Raw genomic sequence first — 19757 nt, 5'->3', positions numbered from 1 at the left:
ACAAGAAAACATGAAGATCCTTCTCTGTGTTCAGCCCTTTTTCTACTGCTCTCAATTTAAGGATCCATTTGCTTTCCAAACGCCTCAGCATCAAAGTATTATTACCACCTCGTGGGCATACGCCCAGTGTCTCAATACCATGTACAAAGATACCCAGAACTTCTCTTGCTCCATGTACGGAATTGTAATGTGTTGCCAAAGGATAGTCTGGATTACTATTCTTTATAGCCCTAATGTGTTCCTGGATTCTCTCCTTAAAGGACCTCATAGTGCTGCCAACATAGATGAGTTTGCACGTGCATATTATGCAGTATACATTGTTTTTGGTATTACAGTTCATGAATTTGGAAATATTATATGATGTTTTAGTATTATATTGGAAGGTCCCTAATTTATCCAGCACATATCCACAGATATTACAGTGTCCACACTTATGGAAACCCACTGGTGGATCACCCAGCCATGTTTTATTGGTCGTCGCTGGCAAAAAACTATGGCATAGACTGTCACATAATGTCCTTCCTCTACTGTATATCACTTTAGGTCTATCCGTAATGCCTTTTTTTAATGTATTATCTGCTAATAGCAATGACCAATTATGTTGAATGATTTTGTGTATTTGAGAGCTTAAAGTGCTATATGGAAAAATAGGAGACAGATTATTGCGTGACACACGTGGACCTTTTGTCCTCACTGTAAGCAGTGTATTTTGTTCGATTTTGTGAATTCTCTTACTTGTGTTGTTCAACAGTGTTTAAGTGTTAGCCACATGACAATAGCTGACATTTCAAGCCTTGAAATTCCTCCCAAAAAGTGTCATCTTGGCTACAATTACATCTAATTCTAACAGCCTCCTCATAAGGGATAGCCTGAATCTGTGATTTCGGATGTGAACTTGTGGCATGGAGAATAGAGTTACATGCAGTAGGTTTTCTGAAAAGCTTGGAGCATATCTTGTCATGTTCAATATACAATGTGACGTCTAGGAAATCAACATTGCTACTGCTGTGTGAGACCGTAAAGTTAATGTTAAAAGTATTACTATTGAGATGTTGTATAAATAGGGCCAAGGAGTTTACGTCACCAGACCCAAACATTATTATGTTGTCTATATATCTACCCCAATACAGCACATGCTGTATCAGTTCTGGGGGACAATCCTGCCAAAGGTGTTCCTTTTAAAAAAAAAACATGTATAAATTGGCAAAAGATGGTGAAAATTTAGCTCCCATAGCCACTCCTTGTACGTGACGGCACCATGAACCAATATGTAAGAAATTGTTATCCAGAACTGTCTGTATAACATCCACCATGATGTTGGAATGTTCTAACAAAGTGGCATCTCGCTGGTCTAAAAATTATTGAATGGCCATCATACCTTGTGCTCTGGGGATGCTAGTATATAGTGAGGCAACATCCAATGTGACCAACAGATGACATGTGGTCCATTCAAAGTCACTGATTTTACATAATAAATCCTTTGTGTCTCTGATATATGACAGTAAATTGCACTTAAAAGGCTACAGAAAGATATCAATGTATTCCGATATTCTTTATGTGGGTGACCCTAGACCCGAGATTATAGGCCTACCCGGCAGAAAAGTACCAGTCTTATGTACTTTAGGAAGAATGTAGATGCATGGACATCTGGGAGTAGGATTGTATAAGCACCGATGTTCAATATCTGTAAGTAGACACTTGTCTCTCCAGTGGCATAGTTTGTCCTGTATCGTCCTATTGATTTCCTTTAATGGATTGTGCGTAAGTAAACAATATGCTGTGTTATCAGACAATTGTCTATCTATCTCCTGAATATAATCTCCTTTGTTCATTAAGACTATGTTGCCACCTCTGTCCGCCTCCTTGATAACTATATCTTGTGCTTCAGAGAGTGAACGAATAGCTTTTGCTTCGTATTTGGTGATGTTATGAGTTATCTCCTTACGATTTGAAACATACATATCTTCCAATTTAAAAAGTTCCAAAGTGACACGTTTGTGAAAAATGTCAATCAAGTTGTCAGATGGCAGGGATGGAGTAAATTTAGATGTGGGTTTGAGACCACTGTCGATACTGAGAAAGGGGTCAACATTTAGATGAGATTGGATTTCAGACAGTGATGGAGTAGAGGAAAGATCAGTGGTGTGCTCCATAGAAAGCAGGGTTTGGATATCCTTAACATCCTGTATAAGAAGGTCACTTGGCATGTGAGTACTAGAGGGAGGAACTGGTAGTGGCCAATGGTCCACCTACCTTAGTGAGGCTGCTCCCACTATGTGACCACTTCCTGTGGGAAGGGGTCTCATCCCTAACCCTCATTGGCTATTTTCTTGCCTTCCAAGATAGATGAAAATTAAATGGAGTGGTCACCTCGCCTGCCAAACTTGAGCGGTGGTGCAGGCTAAGGAGGGGCACTCCTTCTATTCTGTCTAAGTTTTCCGGCCAGTTTTCCCGCTCACAGTGGGGGAATAACCATTTTGCAGCCATTTGATGCTATCAGCAGAGTTGTGGGTCAGATTTCAAAGGCGGTACAGCCTTTGAAGCGCTCAGCTGGTGCAGGATGCCTGCCAGGGGGAGAAGGTGTAATAACTCCACCCAGGTAAGGTTCTAACTCCTGCGAGCAGAGTTTCTCACTTCAGGAGTCCTGACTTCTGTCTGGTGGAGGCAGACTGGTGAAGACCAGTCAGCAACCATGCCAGGGCTGTTAGCTTTTGCAGGGGGCACCTCTAAGGTATAATAAATCCAATACTAGCATCAGTGTGAGTTCATTATTCTGAGCTGCTGGATACTAAACAACCCAGTATTCAGAGAGGCCATCACGTAGCTGGGGAACACATAATTACCAGTATCCAGCACATGTCTTTGCCATGGCTTCCCTGTACACTTACTATGTCTTAAGGTTTTGCAAAGACACAGTAGGGGCATATTTGCTCATGCACACATATCCGCTCACAGTTATAGTACACCCTACCTTAGGGCTGGAAGGCCTGCCAGAGGGGTGGCTTGCTTGTATTGCATGCAGTGTTTGTGGGCATGGCACTCTGGGTGAGGGCCATGCCGAGTTTGCAACTTTTTGAATACACCTTGTCATGCAATTGCAATCTGCATGAGGCTGGTGCTGGAGCTCTGCGGTGCACTCTTCAGAACCTATGCCCTAGGTATCAGGGTTGCCATTTACATGGGACTCGCAAGGGTGGCTGAAGTGCCAAACATAGTACAGTTTGGGGGAAAGAGATCTGGCCCTGGCAACCTGTTTAGCAGGGGCCCAAGGCATTTACAGTTTGAAACCACATTTTTTCCAGGCAAACATTGGGGGCTACCATGTCAAAAAAGGCTCTCTCTCACAGCAATTGAGAAGGAAAGGAACAGAATGAAAAAGCAGTTTTGGAATCTAGTGAGTGAATAGCTTGGTGTAAAAAGTCACATGCAGGTTTTGGTAATGGTGCGAATCCTGGTGTGAATTCAAATTTTGGGTTGCAAGGAATGCAAGGAGTTGATGTGCAAAGAAATAATATGTTGTCTGCACAAGATGGGAATGTGGTTCTGCAGGGCAGAGGTAGAAGATTTGTGAATAATTCTCAAATGAATGCAAACAATATGCCCCCACTATGCCCCTACAGTGTCTACGTCCATTCTTAAGACATTGTAAGTGCAGTGTAGCCATATTGAGTATATGGTCTGGGAGTCTGTCATTAGGAACTCCACTGCTCCATAATGGCTTCACTCAGTACTGGGAAGTTTGGTATCAAACTTCTCAGCACAATGAACAAACACTGATGACAGTGTTGGATTTATTGAAAACTGCACCCAGAGGGCATCTCAGAAATGCCTTTTGAATGTTAGCCAAACTGCTAGTGCAGGACTGACCAGTTTGTGCCAGCCTGCCACTTTCAGACGAGTTTCCTGACCACATAGGGTGAGAGCCTTTGTGCTACCGGTGGCCAGAAACAAAGCCTGTCCTCTGTGGACGTGCTTCATACCTCCCCCTGCAGGAACTGTAACACCTGGTGGTGAGACTCAAAGACTCAGGCCTCCTGTTACAGTGCCCCAGGGCACTCCAGCTCGTGGAGAAGCCCTCCCCCTGGACAAAGCCCAACTTTTGGCAGCAAGCCTGGTGGTGAAAATTAGGGAAAGAAGGGATGAGTGACCACTTCAGCTGGGACCAACCCTAAGGTGTCCAGAGCTGAGGTGACCCCCCTCCTTGAAAAATCCTCCATCTTATTTTGGAGGATTAGGACCAATATAGGTATGTGTCCCCTCCCCAAAGGGAATGGACACAGGATAGGTGTAGCCACCCTCAGGAACGGTGGCCATTGGCTACTGCCCTCTGACCCCTGTAACACCCCTAAATCCAGGATTTAATGGGCTCCCCTGAACCCAGTTTGTCAGATTCCTGATGACTTCACAAGAAGAAAGAAGAAAGAAGGACTGCTTAGGTGAAACCCCAGCAGAAAAGGTGGAAGATAAAAATTGAATTGGCCCCAGCCCTACCAGCCTGTCTCCAGCTTCAAAAGCCCAGCAAAAGAAACAATATATCCTGCGGGTCTAGCGACCTCTGCCAAGCCTCTAGAGGACTGCCTGCATCACAGAGGACCAACAACTCCAGTGGAGAGTGGACCTGTCCAAGAAGAAAATACATCTAAGGACTACAGAACCACCCTGGATCCACAAGTCTGCACCTGATGCCCATGTTTTGTGTTCAGGTGGCTCACCTGACTAGAGAGGATCCCCAGGTGATTCCTGCAAGTGGCCACCCTGGGTTGACCACTCCTGTCCTCCACGACGATGCCAGCAGCCTGAATCCAGAATACCCCCCTGACCGCGACAGCACCGGACAAAGATACCCGTTGCCAAAAGGTACACTGCACCCGCAGCACACTGGCCTTGGGGAACTCGACCTCCGGTGCAGCAACTTTCAGCAGGCAGCCCTCCTAGTTGTACAGCCTGTGGTTTACTGGAACCGACGCCCTGGACCCAGCCTGAAGCATCTAAGTGACCACCCCCCAGACCTCCCTATAGGAGAGCATTGGGAGCCCAACACTGAGTTTTCCCCCAGCACCCGGACGCCCCTGTGTTGGTGAGGGTATGTGTTTGGTGCTTACCTGTGGCCCCCTTGGTGCTCCTCTAAACCCCCAGGTCTGCTCTCCAAAGACACAGGTACTTACTTTCAAGCAGGCCTGATTCCGGGTGTCTTCAGCCTCCATAGGAGCCCATGTTAAATTTGCCTCATCTTTGACCTCTGTACCTGGCCGGTCCTGTTTTGCTTGTGGTGGGTCTGTGGGGTTAACTTGAACACCAACCAGTGAACTTCCTAACCCCTGGAGACTGGAACTGTAAGTCTTGTACTTACCTTCAAATGGTACTAACATTTCTTCCCCCGGAACTGTTTCTGAAAATTGTAGTCAACTTTTAAAACAGAGTGTTGCCATCTACTTGAAAACTGTACAGCTTGGCAATTCTAATCAAAGTGGCATTGATACATATGTGGAAAACATATTTATTCATATACTTACCTGCAGCTTGAATCTTGTGGTTCTAGAAATATATTAACAAAAGATATTGTTGCTATATAAAAACCATTGGTCTGGAGTTAGTCATTGAGTGTGTGCTTCCCTTATTGTCTGTGTGTACAACAAATGCTTTGCACTACACTCTGATAAGCCTAGCTGTTCGAACACACTACCACAAAAGAGAGCATTAGTGTTATCTACTTTAGCCTCTGTTAAGCCTCTGTGGAACCCCTGGACTCTGTGCACACTGTATCTCATTTTGATATAGTACATACAGAGCCAGCTTCCTACACGGGTGGATTAGCAGAGGGGGTCTATGACTTTGCATTTGCTGGACTACTCAACCAATACCTGGTCACATGACTAAATTCCTAAATTGCCTTTAGAAATTGATTTTTGAATTCGGCAAATTTTTCTAAATTTGTAAAAGTCCTGCTAGGGCCTTGGTTAAGTCCCTTCGCCATTTCTTTTTAGATTTAAAAGTTATTTTAAATTAGGGGTTAGTAGCTAGAAATAGTTTTTAGTTCCCAAAAGCAATCCCCAACCTTAGAAACATAATGAGCAGCTCAGGGGAAATGGTTGTAGAACTCAACCTCACCCCTTACCTCCATCTAGGGATGGGCGAGTTAAGGTCCCTCTGAACGCTGAAAAAGATTAAAACAGGTTCCAGCCCTACCAGGTCAAGCTCTAGGTGCTCTTGGCAGAGTACACCAGGGACCACCATGTTGAGGAGGAAGTCCCCCCCTCAAACAGGGAAGATGTTAGAGATGAGGAGAATGAACTCCCCCCTCCTCACCTATCTAGGGAGATAAAGGCCCCAAGGCCCTTATCTCCAAGGATAGTGCTCACAGGATCTGGATCTTCTACAGAGGAGTCTAGCTCCTCTGGGAACATTGAGGGCAGCCTCAAAGAAGAGGAACTCCTTTCTCCATGGATGGCCAAAAGCTAAGCTTTGGAGAAATAGCTCTTAGCTATAGAGAGGGAGAGAGCAGAAATGGGCTTAACACCCATTAATGGTGGCAGCAACATAAATAGGGTCAGAGAGAATACTTATATTGTAAAAATCCCCAAAGGGATTGTCTTAAAATATGAAGAAGGTGATGATATCATCAAATGGTTCACACCTTTTGATAGAGCCTGTGCAACAAGAAACCTAAACAGATATCACAGGGGAGCTCTCTTTTGGGAACTGTTTACTGGTAAGAGTAGGGATAGACTCCTCACACTCACTGGTGCAGACGCTGAATCCTATGACCATATGAAGGCTACCCTGATTGAGTGTTTTGAATTCACCACTGAGGAGTATAGATTTAGGTTTAGGGGGGCTCACATAACCTCAAGCCAGTCCTGGATTGATTTTGTAGACTACTCATTGAAAACACTATGGGCCTCATTCTGAGGCTGGCGGGCGGCGGTAGCCGCCCGCCTGGCGGGAACCGCCAAATGGCCGCTCCGCGGTCGAAAGACCGCGGAGGCCATTCTGGTTTTCCCGCTGGGCTGGCGGGCGACCGCCAGAAGGCTGCCCGCCAGCCCAGCGGGAAACCCCTTCCCACGAGGAAGCCGGCTCCGAATGGAGCCGGCGGAGTGGGAAGGTGCGACGGGTGCAGTTGCACCCGTCGCGGATTTCAGTGTCTGCACAGCAGACACTGAAATCCTTTGTGGGGCCCTCTTACAGGGGCCCCTGCAGTGCCCATGCCATTGGCATGGGCACTGCAGGGGCCCCCAGGGGCCCCACGACACCCCATACCGCCATCCTGTTCCTGGCGGGCGAACCGGCAGGAACAGGATGGCGGTTTGGGGTGTCGGAATCCCCATGGTGGCGCAGCAAGCTGCGCCGCCATGGAGGATTCCGTCGGGCAGCGGAAAACCGGCGGGAGACCGCCGGTTTTCCTCTTCTGACCGCGGCCAAACCGCCGCGGTCAGAATGCCCTGCGGGGCACCGCTAGCCTGTTGGCGGTGCTCCCGCATGGGTCGGAATGAGCCCCTATATGGTTGGATAACTGTCAGTGGAGTGCATTACTATGATGGGTTTTATAATTTGTTTATGAAACAACGTCTTTTAAGGTAACTGCTTCAATGACAAGTTGCATCAATATCTGGCAGACCTAGGTCGAATTTCTCCCAAAGAATTGGGAAAGAAGGCAGACCATTGGGCCAAGACAAGGATAACCAATACTTCCACTGGGGGTGACCAAAAGAAAAGGGGCAAAGAGTCTTCAAAAGGGACTCAAAAACCTGCACAAGAGGGTGGGCCCGAGCCTCTTCACAGACCTCAAATGGGTATGAGGGTAAAAACCTTGATCCCAAGAAGACCTGGTGTCACAGCTGTAAACTACATGAACACCAAACTGGAGACTTGGCCTGTCACAAAAGGAATCCCCCAAGCACTGCTCTAGTTAGTACTGGTATAGCCAGTCTCCAGGTGGGATCAACAGTGTGCCCAGAGCAAATCAGAGTCCACCCTAAAGGTACTCTAGTATCTGAGAGTGGGGTGAATGTAGCCACACTTGCTGCCAGGCCGCCTAACATGCAAAAATACAGGCAGAACCTCTTAATCAATGGGACAAAAGAGAAGCCATAAGGGGCCAGTGGTGGCCAAGAAGCTGGTTTACCCAGGACAGTATTTGGCTGGACAAACATATCCAGTCACCAATGCTGACAATGTAACTAAGGTCCATCCCATGGCTGTGGTGATGTTAGAATGGGGAGGGGTTACTGTCCTGAAGCAGGTAGTGGTCTCTTCTGCTATCATAACGGAATGCTTGCTAGGGAATGATCTGGAGTCCTCAGCTTGGGCTGAGGTAGAGCTCAAACCCCATCCAGCCATGCTAGGAATTCCTAAACTAGTATGTGTGGAAACAAGAGCACAAAACAGACCACAGTATGAAAAAGAAGTGTTAGAGCCTGGAATCATGGCTGAGTCCTCCAAGAGAAAAGGCAAGAAGACTGCAGCACCAGTTTCTGAACAACAAAAGAATCAAGACTTCTTTTCTCAAGAACATGTCTTATCCCCTGAGGGAATTGGGTCCATGGATCTGGATCCTTACCAGGTAGAGACTGTGGGCCCAGGCGGACCCTTAAAGGAACAGCTGTGCCAGGGACAAAAGACTCTTGAAGGCCAAGCAGCTGCCCAGGAAAAGGGAGATGTCAGTGGCTCCCACAGGGTCTATTGGGAAGATAGACTCCTTCACACTGAGGCCAGAGACCCCAAACCTGGGGCAGCCAGGAGAGTGGTAGTACCTCAGCAGTTTAGGGAGTTTATCTGAACTTTGGCCCATGACATCTCCTTAGCTAAGCATTTGGGATGAACAAAAACATGGAGTAGGCTTGTCAACCACTTCTATTGGCCCAATATGTCCCTGAAAGTGAAGGAGTTATGTAGCTCCTGTATCACCTGCCACCCAAAGGCCACCCTCCTTCAACTTCCTGTGGTGGGGGTTCCCTTTGAAAGGGTTGGTGTAGGACATTGTAGGTCCACTTGAACCACCCACAGCCTCAGGAAATCAACACGTACTGGTAGTAGTGGATCATGCTACCAGGTACCCTTACACAATTCTCCTTCGGTCTACTACAGCACCTGCAGTAGCCAAGGCCCTCATTGGTATTTTTGCCAGAGTGAGGTTTCCTATAGAGGTGGTTTCTGACAGAGGCTCAAACCTCATGCCAGCCTACCTAAAGCACATTTGGAATGAGTGTGGGGTAAATTCACTACACCATACCACCCACAGACCGATGGGCTTGTGAGATTCAATAAAACATTGAAGGGCATGATCATGGGGCTTCCTGAAAAGCTCAAAAGGAGATGGGATGTCCTCCTGCCATGCCTGCTCTTCACTTATAGAGAGGTGCCTCAGAAGGGAGTAGGGTTTTCCCCCTTTGAACTTCTATTTTGACACCCTATACAGGGACCACTGGCACTTGTAAAAGAAGGCAGGGAGAGACCTCTCCATGAGCCTAAACAAGATGTGGTAGACTATCTACTTGGTCTCCACTCAAGGATGGCTGAGTACATGGAAAAGGCATCCAAAAACCTTGAAGCCAGCCAGCAGCTCCAAAAGCTGTGGCATAACCAAATGGCTGCACTGGTAGAATTCAAACCAGGGCAGAAGGTGTGGTTCCTGAGCCTCTGGCTCCCAGGGCACTTCAGGACAGATGGAGTGGCCCTTACCCTACCCTGGAGAAAAAGAGTGAAGTCATCTACTTGGTGGAACTGGAAACTAGCAGGACACCCAAAAGGGTGATCCACGTGAACCACCTAAAGCTCTTTTGTGACAGGGCAGATTTAACCATGCTGATGGTTACTGATGAGGAGCAGGAAGCAGAGAGTGAACTTCTCCCTGACCTCCTCTCAAATGACCCTAAGATTGGGTCAGTTGATGGACTGCTCAACAGCAAGCTGACTACAGGCAAGTCCTGCAACATTTTGCTGGGCTCTTCTCTTTGACCCCTGGACAGACTCACCTGTGTCTCCATGATGTGGACACAGGAGACAGTTTACCTGTCAAAACCAATCTTACAGACAGTCTGACCAAGTCAAAGAGAGCATCCAAGTGGAAGTCCACAAGATGCTGGAATTAGGAGAAATTGAGCACTCTTATAGTCCCTGCGCACGCCCAGTGGTCTTAGTCCCCAAACCTCATTCCAGAGATAGCAAGAGAGAAATTAGGTTCTGTGTGGACTATAGAGGTCTCAACTCTGTCACCAAGACAGATGCTCACCCTATATCAAGAGAAGACAAATTGATTGACAAATTAGGTGCAGACAAATTCTTTACTACCCATTAACCCAAATGCAGGGTACTGGCAAGTTAGGATGGCACCCGGAGCAAAGGAAAAGATAGCATTCTCTACACCTGATGGGCATTATCAGTTTACTGTTATACCTTTTGGCTTAAAGAATGCCCCTGCCACCTTCCAAAGGTTGGAGAATCAAGTCCTTGTTGGCTTGGAGACCTTTAGTGCAGCATATCTAGATAATATTGCTGTCTTTAGCTACTCCTGGCAGGATCATCGGATCCACCTTGGGAAGGTAATGCAGGCCTTGCGATCAGAAGACCTCAATGTCAAGGCCTCAAAGTGCCAGATAGGGCAGGGCACAGTTGTATACTTGGGCCACCTTGTAGGAAGAGGTCAAGTGCAACCCTTACATCCGAAGATCCAGACAATTCTGGACTGGGAAACTCCCAAAAACCCAGGGTAATGTCAGGATATATCTTGGCTTGACTGGTTACTATAGGAGTTTTGTTAAGGGGTATGGATGCATTGTGACTCCCCTCATAGAAGTGACCTCAAAGAAAATGATCAAAAGGGTAAACTGTACTCTTGACTGTCAAAAGGCCTTTGACACCCTGAAGGAGGCAATGTGCTCAGCACCAGTTCTCAAAGCTCCAGATTATTCTAGGCAGTTCATTGTGCAGACAGATGCCTCTGAACATGAGATAGAATCAGTCCTGTCCCAAACCAATGATGATGGCCTTGACCAGCGTTTTGTTTTCATTAGCAGGAGGGAGCTCCCCAGGGAGCAGCATTGGAATGCCATTGAGAGTGGGGCCTCTGCTGTGGTTTGGTCCCTGAAAAAGCTGAGACCACACATGTTTGATACTCACTTTATATTTCAAACTGACCACAGACTTCTCAGATGGCTAATGCAAATGAAAAGTGAGAACCCTACGCTTTTGAGGTGGTCGATGTCCCTACAGAGAATGGACTTTTCAGTGGAACACAGACCTGGGACTGCCCATACCAATGCAGATGGACTTTCTAGGTTCTTCCACTTAGATAATGAAGACTGTTTTGGGAAAGGTTAATCTCATCCTCTTTCTTTTGGGAGGGGGTTGTATAGGAAAGTGCCCTTGTTGACTTGGTAACCCCCACACTTTTTGCCTTAAATTTATGCCAACTTGACTGAGAGTGTGCTGGGATCCTGCTCACCAGGCCCCAGCACCAGTGTTTTTTTTCTCCCAAAAACTGTACCTTTGTTTCCACAAATGGCATACCCCTGGAACACAGTTAAGTCCCTTGTAAAAGGTACCCATGGTACCAAAGGGCCCTGTGGCCAGGAAAAGTTCCCAAAGGCTGCAGCATGTATTATGCCACCCTGGGGGACCCCTCACCGAGCACATGCACACTGCCTTTGCAGCTTGTGTGTGCTGGTGGTGAATAAAAGGCAAAGCAGACATGGCACCCCTCTCAGGGTGCCATTGTTGGAGGCTGGCCTGATTTGTAGTGGGTACCTAAGGTACTTACATCTTATACCAGGTCCAGTTATCCCTCATTAATGAAATGTAGGCAGTGTTCTAGCAGCTTAGGCTGTCTAGAGGTAGCTGTAGCAGAGCAGCTTAGGCTGAACTAGGAGACATGCAAAGCTCCTGCAAAATCACTATAGTTACACAGTACTAGTACACAATAAAAGACAATACTAAGTGTTACCAAACATAAAGGTACTTTATTTTAGTGACACAAGGCCAAAAATATTTTAGAGGCAATACTCCTTCTGGAAATAAGTATTATGCACAATATACACACTAGAGACCTGTAGGAAGTTGGATTTGTATATATTATTTCAAAGTAAAAAATAGTGTGCAGAGAGTCCAAGGGTTCCCCTTAGAGGTAAGATAGTGGCAAAAATAGATAATTCTAATGCTCTATTTTGTGGTAGTGTGGTTGAGCAGTAGGCTTATCAGAGGGTAGTGTTAAGCATTTGTTGTACACACACAGGCAATAAATGAGGAACACACACTCAAAGACTTACTCCAGGCCAATAGGTTTTTATATAGAAAACAGGTTCAAGATTTACAAGTAATACTTAAAATGAAATGTATTTCACTTAGGTACTTTAGGAACTTTGGATCATCACAATAGCATGTACAGTTTTGGCAAAAATGGCAATAAGCTATTTTAAAAGCGGTCACAGTGCAAAAATCAACAGTTCCTGGGGGAGGTAAGTAGAGGTTAAGTTCACAGGTAAGTAAAACACTTACAGGTTTCAAAGTTGGGTCCAAGGTAGCCCACCATTGGGGGTTCAAGGCAACCGCAAAGTTACCACACCAGCAGCTCAGGGCTGGTCAGGTGCAGAGGTCAAAGAGGTGCCCAAAACACATAGGCTTCAATGGAGAACAGGGGTGCCCCGGTTCCAGTCTGCCAGCAGGTAAGTACCCGCGTCTTCATGGGGGCAGACCAGGGGGGTTTTGAAGGGCACCGGGGAGGACACAAGCAGGCACAGAAAGTACACCCTCAGCGGCACAGGGGAGGCCGGGTGCAGAGTGCAAACAGGCGTTGGGTTTTATATAGAAAGCAATGGGGAGACCCGGGGGTCTATTCAGCGATGTAGGCAGGCACAGGGGGGGGCTCCTCGCGGTAGCCACCACCTGGGCTAGGCAGAGGGTTGCCTTGGGGTCGCTCCTGCACTGGAGTTCGGTTCCTTCAGGTCCTTCGGGCTGCGGGTGCAGTGTTGGTTCCAGGCGTCGGGTCCCTTGTCACAGGCAGTCGCGGTCAGGGGGAGCCTCTGGATTTCCTCTGCCGGCGTCGCTGTGGGGGGTCAACTCTGGCTACTCATGGGCTCGCAGTCGATGGGGAGTCCTCCCTGTAGACTTAGTATTCCGCAGGTCGAGCCGGGGGCGTCGGGTGCAGAGTGGAAAGTCTCATGCTTCCTGGGATGCCCTATGGTGCTGTAACAAAGGGGGTGAGCTTTTGAGGCTCACTACCAGGTACCAGGTGTTACAGTTCCTGCAGGGGGAGGTGAGAAGCACCTCCACCCAGTACAGGCTTTGTTCCTGGCCACAGAGTGACAAAGGCACTCTGCCCATGTGGCCAGCAACATGTGTGGTGTGTGGCAGGCTAGTGTGCATTTATTGTGCTGAGAAGTTTGATACCAAACTTCCCAGTTTTCAGTGTAGCCATTATGGTGCTGTGGAGTTTGTGTTTGACAGACTCCCAGACCATATACTCTTATGGCTACCCTGCATTTACAATGTCTAAGGTTTTGCTTAGGCACTGTAGGGGCATAGTGCTCATGCACCTATGCCCTCACCTGTGGGATAGTGCACCCTGCCTTAGGGCTATAAGGCCTGCTAGAGGGGTGACTTACCTATGCCACAGGCAGTGTGAGGTTGGCATGGAACTCTGAGGGGAGTGCCATGTCGACTTAGTAATTTTCTCCCCACCAGCACACACAAGCTGTGAAGCAGTGTGCATGTGCTGAGTGAGGGGTCCCTAGGGTGGCATAAGACATGCTGCAGCCCTTAGAAACCTTCCCTGGCATCAGGGCCCTTGGTACCAGGGGTACCAGTTACAAGGGACTTACCTGAGTGCCAGGGTTGTGCCAATTGTGGAGACAAAGGTACAGTTTAGGGAAAGAACACTGGTGCTGGGGCCTGGTTAGCAGGGTCTCAACACACTTTCAAATCATAGCTTAGCATCAGCAAAGGCAAAAGATCATTGGGTAACCATGCCAAGGAGGCATTTCCTTACAAGACCAAAATCAGGTAAGTACATAAGTGGTAATTTTGAACATGGTGGTGTGGCCCACCATGCTGGCGTTAGTGGGAAAACCACACCGCCACATAATGTACCCCTGGAAGGCCGCAATCGGCAGCTCTCACTCACCGCCAAGCTGCCTCCTTCTGGCAGCCTGGCGGCGGTCGGTATCATGATCCGACAGGGCAACGGTGCTGCCCCCTCAGATAATGATCCATTAGCCACCAGCCTTTCCCTGGTGGGTTCCCTGCACTGCCCATGCACTTGGCATGGGCAGTGCAGGGGCCCCTGTGCAGTACCCCCTCGCGGAGGTCACTGCCCGATTTACGGGCAGTGATTTTTGCGACGGGTGCAGCTGCACCCACCGCACAGAGACATTGGCGGCAGCTCCATGTGGAGCTCCGTCAATGTCCCGGCCAGGCATTCCTGTGGAAAATGCTTTATACGGCTGGCAGGGTTCCGGGGGCGCTGGTGGTCAGTGGTGAGACCACCAGCATGAACACGGCGGTTTTGACCGCCGTGTTCGTAATGAGAACCATAGTCACAGAATAGTGCAAACAGTAGAAAATGCAATAGAATGCAATAGGCCTAGGGGCAGCACAAACCATATACTAAGAAAGTGGAATGTGAATCACAAATTCCCCCCTAGGCAAGTGTAGTGTGTAGAGGGGTGCTGGGAGTGTAAAAAAACAGTAAAGTTATGTAAAATACCCCATCCCAGAGCCCAGGAAAGTAGGAGTAAAAGTACTGCAAGTTTCCTCAGGACACACTACAAGTTGTGATAAGAGGTATTGCTAAAACCAAGCAAGACTGCAAGCAGCAAATGGTGGATTCCTGGACGTGAAGACCAGTGAATAGAGGAGACCAAGTTCAGAAGTTGCAGAAGATTCCAGGAAGGACAGGAGCCCCTGCCAACCTAGAAGATGGTGCAAAAGAGGATTCTCCGGTTAGAATAATTCTGCGGAATAGCACCAAAGAAGATGGCTGCAGGTTCCTGCATGGTGCAGGAGATGTCCCACGTCGAGATGTTGGATGCAGGCTGCTTGCGTCGCTGGATTCGTCCAACAAGCCTTGGTTAAAGAAAGTTCACGGTTTGCATCGAAATAGCGCTGCCTCGACCCAGAAGCGACCTGGGGGCCTCAACTTGGACTGAAGAGGCAGAGGGGTCTCCCAACACTAGAGAGAGCCCACAGATGACCAGGCAGCAAACACAGGAGTCACAGGACATGGGGACAAAGAAGATGCAAAGTGCGGTTGGTGCGGCACAACAAAAGAAGGTCCCATGCTGCTGGAGAACAACTCAGCGAGTTGTGCGTCGCAGGATGGAGTGTTGGGGATCTGGACTACACTGTGCATGAAGGATTCCTGGAAGAAGTGTACAGGAGTCTAAGGAGCTGGAGATGACATGGTGCACAGGGGTACTATCACAAACTGGGACGGCAAGCTCTTACCTCCAACAAACTTGGACAGCTGGACCATAGGACAGTCTGGGTTGTGCTAGTTAACCACCTGTGTTCCAGGGAGCACACTCATCAACTGGAGAGGAGTCCCAGAGAACCGGTCGTCATCGTAGAAGGTGTCTGCTGGAACAGGGAAGTAACTCCGTCACTCCACGGGAGATTCCTTCTGTTCTTCTGGTGCAGGGTGAGGACCGGGAGTCCTCAGAGGGTGCACACCTTGGAAACTGTTGCAGTTGCTGGCTGGAGCTGAAGTTGCAGGTCACAGGAGTCATCCTGGATACTTGTTGCAGTTACAGCGGTTCCTGAAGCAGTCTGCGGTTGATCTGGCTGTTAGAAGCTGAAGCAGAGGATGCACAGGATTCCTGGAGGAGTCTTGCAAGCTGAATCTGAAGAGACACCCACAGGACAGACCCTATATAGCCCTGAGAGGGGGATTGGCTACCTACCCAGGGATGCACCTATCAGTAGGGGTCTCTGGCGTCTGCTGGCACTGGCCACTCAGAGATCTCCAGCGTGTCCACACACCTTGGAAAACAAGATGGATAATGCCAGGGACACACTAGAGGAGCTCTTGGCACCACCACCCCTGGGGTGGTGATGGACAGGGGAGTGGTCACTACCCTCACCTCTGTCCAGTTTTACTGCAGAGCAGGGACTGGGGGTCAGTGGACCAGTGTAGACTGGCTTATGCAAGAAGGGCACCATCTATGCCCTTCAAAGCATTTCCAGAGACTCTGGGAGGCTACCCCTCCCAAGCCTGTAACATCTATTTCCAAAAAGAGAGGGTGTAACACCCTCCTCCCAAAGGAAATGCATTGTTCTGCCTTCCTGGTACTGGGCTGCTCAGACCCCAGGAGGGCAGAAACCTATCTGTGAGGTGGCAGCAGCTGTAGCTGCAGTGCAACCCCAGAGAGCTGGTTTGGCAGTATTGGGGGTCCATGGTGGAGCCCCCAGGATGCATGGGATTAGCCCCCCAATACCAGATTTGGAATGGGGGGACAATTCCATGATATTAGGCACCTCACATGGCCATATTCAGAGTTACCATTGTGAAGGTACATATAGGTATTTACCTATATGTAGTGCACCTGTGTAATGGTATCCCCGAACTCACGAAGTCCGGGGAAGTGGCCCTCACACTTAGTAACTTTGCCCCTGCCTTCAGTAAACAAAGGTTAGACATATAGGTGACTTATAAGTTACTTAAGTGCAATGAAAATGGCTGTGAAATAGTGTGGACACTATTTCACTCAGGCTATTGTGGGAGTCCTGAAGAAAGTTTTGTTTGAGCTCCTTATGGGTGGCAAAAGAAATGCTGCAGCCCATAAGGATCTCCTGGAACCCCAATGCCCTGGGTACCTAAGTACCATATACTAGGGACTTAAAAGGGGGGTCCTGTGTGCCAATTGGAATTTGAATATGAAGTCACTAAACTATAGTGACTAATTTGGAAGCAGAGAGAGCATAAGCACTGGAGTTCTGTTTAGCAGAACTTCAGTGACACAGTTAAGTTACTGACAACACACACATAGGCCATAGACTATGAGCTCTGGGTTCTGGCTAGCAGGATCCCAGTGAGACAGGCAAAACACACTGACAAATAGGGTTTTAACTATGAGCACTGGGGTCCTGGCTAACAGGATCCCAGTGAGACAGTAAAGACACACTGACACACACTCACAAACAGGCCAAAAGTGGGGGTAACCATGTTAGAAAGAGGCTACTTTCTCACAGCCATGCCCACAAACCACTGCCTGTGGCATAGGTAAGTCACCCCTCTAGCAGGCCTTACAGCCCTAAGGCTGGGTGCATTATACCACAGGTGAGGGCATAGCTACATGAGCAATATGCCCCTCTAGTGTCTAAGTCCATTCTCAAGACATTGTAAGTGTTGTGTAGCGATATTGAGTGTATGGCCTAGGGGTCTTTCATTATGAACTCAACAGCTCCACAATGGATTTACAGAATACTGGGAAATTTAGGGCCATATTTATACTTTTTGACGCAAAACTGCGCTAACGCAGTTTTGCGCCCAAAAAATTAGCGCCGGCTAACGCCATTCTGAAGCGCCATGCGGGCGCCGTATTTATTGAATGGCGTTAGCCGGCGTTAGCCGACCGGCGCTGCCTGGTGTGTGTGAAAAAAAAACACGTACACCAGGCAGCGCCGGCGTAGGGAAAAATGGCGTTTGGGCGTCCAAAAATGGGGCAAGTCAGGCTGAGGCAAAAAAATCGTCTTAACCCGATTTGCGCCATTTTTTTTGGGCGCCCAGGCGCCATTAACATGACTCCTGTCTTAGCAAAGACAGGAGTCATGCCCCCTTGCCCAATGGCCATGCCCAGGGGACTTCTGTCCCCTGGGCATGGTCATTGGGCATAGTGGCATGTAGGGGGGCACAAATCAGGCCCCCCTATGCCACAAAAAAAAATTTAAAAAAATACTTACCACAACTTACCTTTTCTTCCCTGGGATGGGTCCGTCCATCCTTGGGTGTCCTCCTGGGGTGGGCAAGGGTGGCAGGGTGTGTCCCTGGGGGCTTGGGAGGGCACCTCTGGGCTCATTCTGAGCCCACAGGTCCCTTAACGCCTGCCCTGACCCAGGCGCTAAAATCCGGCGCAAATACGGGTTTTTTAGTCCCGCCCACTCCTGGGCGTCATTTTTGCCCGGGAGTATAAATACGACGCATATGCATCGCAGTCATTTTTTAAGACGGGAACGCCTACCTTGCATATCATTAACGCAAGGAAGGTGTTCACGCAAAAAAATGACGCTAACTCCATGAACTTTGGCGCTAGATGCGTCTAACGCCAAAGTATAAATATGGAGTTAGTTTTGCGTCGAATTTGCGTCGAAAAAAACGACGCAAATTCGGCGCAAACGGAGTATAAATATGCCCCTTAGTATCAAACCACTCTCAGCACAATAAACCCAAACTGATGCCAGTGTTGGATTGATTCAGAAATGCACCCAGAGGGCACCTTCGAGCTGTCCTTTATATTAGCCAAACTGCTAATGCTGGACTGACCAGTCTGTGCTAGCCTTCCACTTTCAGATGAGTTTCTGACCACATGGGGTGAGAGACTTAGTGCTCTTGATGGGCAAAAACAAAGGTGGTCATTCCAACCCTGGCGGTCCATGACCGCCGGGTTGGAGGACCGCGGGAGCACCGCCGACAGGCCGGCGGTGCTCCAATGGGCATTCCGACCGCGGCGGTAAAGCCGCGGTCGGACCGGCAACACTGGCGGGCTCCCGCCAGTGTACCGCCGCCCATTGGAATCCTCCAAGGCGGCGCAGCTAGCTGCGCCGCCGAGGGGATTCTGACCCCCACTACCGCCATCCAGTTCCCGGCGGTTCTCCCGCCGGGAACCGGATGGCGGTAGAGGGGGGGTCGCGGGGCCCCTGGGGGCCCCTGCAGTGCCCATGCCACTGGCATGGGCACTGCAGGGGCCCCCGTAAGAGGGCCCCTAAATGTATTTCACTGTCTGCTGCGCAGACAGTGAAATACGCGACGGGTGCAACTGCACCCATCGCACAGCTTCCACTCCGCCGGCTCGATTCCGAGCCGGCTTCATCGTGGAAGCCTCTTTCCCGCTGGGCTGGCGGGCGGCCTGAAGGCGGCCGCCCGCCAGCCCAGCGGGAAAGTCAGAATTACCGCCGCGGTCTTTCGACCGCGGAACGGTAACCTGACGGCGGGACTTTGGCAGGCGGCCTCCGCCGCCCGCCAAGGTCCGAATGAGGGCCAAAGTCTGTCCTGTGTGGAGGTGCTTCACACCTTCCCCCGTCAGGAAGTGTAACAGCTGGCGGTGAGCCTCAAAGGCTCAGGTTCCCTGTTACAGCTAGTGGGGATGCCCGCCTCCTGGACAAAGCCCCACTTTTGCCAGCAAGTCCGGTGGGAAAATTAGGAAAGCAGGGCGGAGTGACCACCTCGGTTGGGACCACCCCTAAGGTGTCCAGAGCAGAGGTGATCCCCTCCTTGCAAAATCCTCCATCTTAGTTTGGAGGATAGGGACCAATAGGGTTAGGTTTGTGCCCCCCTCCTCAAAGGGATTAGACACAGGAAGGGTGTAGGCATCCTCAGGGACAGTAGTTATTGGCCACTGCCCTCTGACCACTGTAACACCCCTAAAACCAGGATTTAAGGGCTCCCCTGAACCCAGTTCATCAGATTCCTGGTGACCTCACAAAAAGAAAGAGAAAGAAGAATGACTGCTTAGCTGAAACCCCAGCAGAGAAGACAGAAGACGAAAACTGAATTGGCTCCAACCTACTGGCCTGTCTCCAGCTTCAAAAGCCCTGCAAAAGAAAGCAATGCA

This window comes from Pleurodeles waltl, chromosome 2_2 (assembly GCF_031143425.1).
Source record: "Pleurodeles waltl isolate 20211129_DDA chromosome 2_2, aPleWal1.hap1.20221129, whole genome shotgun sequence".
NCBI classification, from domain to species: domain Eukaryota; kingdom Metazoa; phylum Chordata; class Amphibia; order Caudata; family Salamandridae; genus Pleurodeles; species Pleurodeles waltl.
This window is presented reverse-complemented; position numbering follows the sequence as displayed.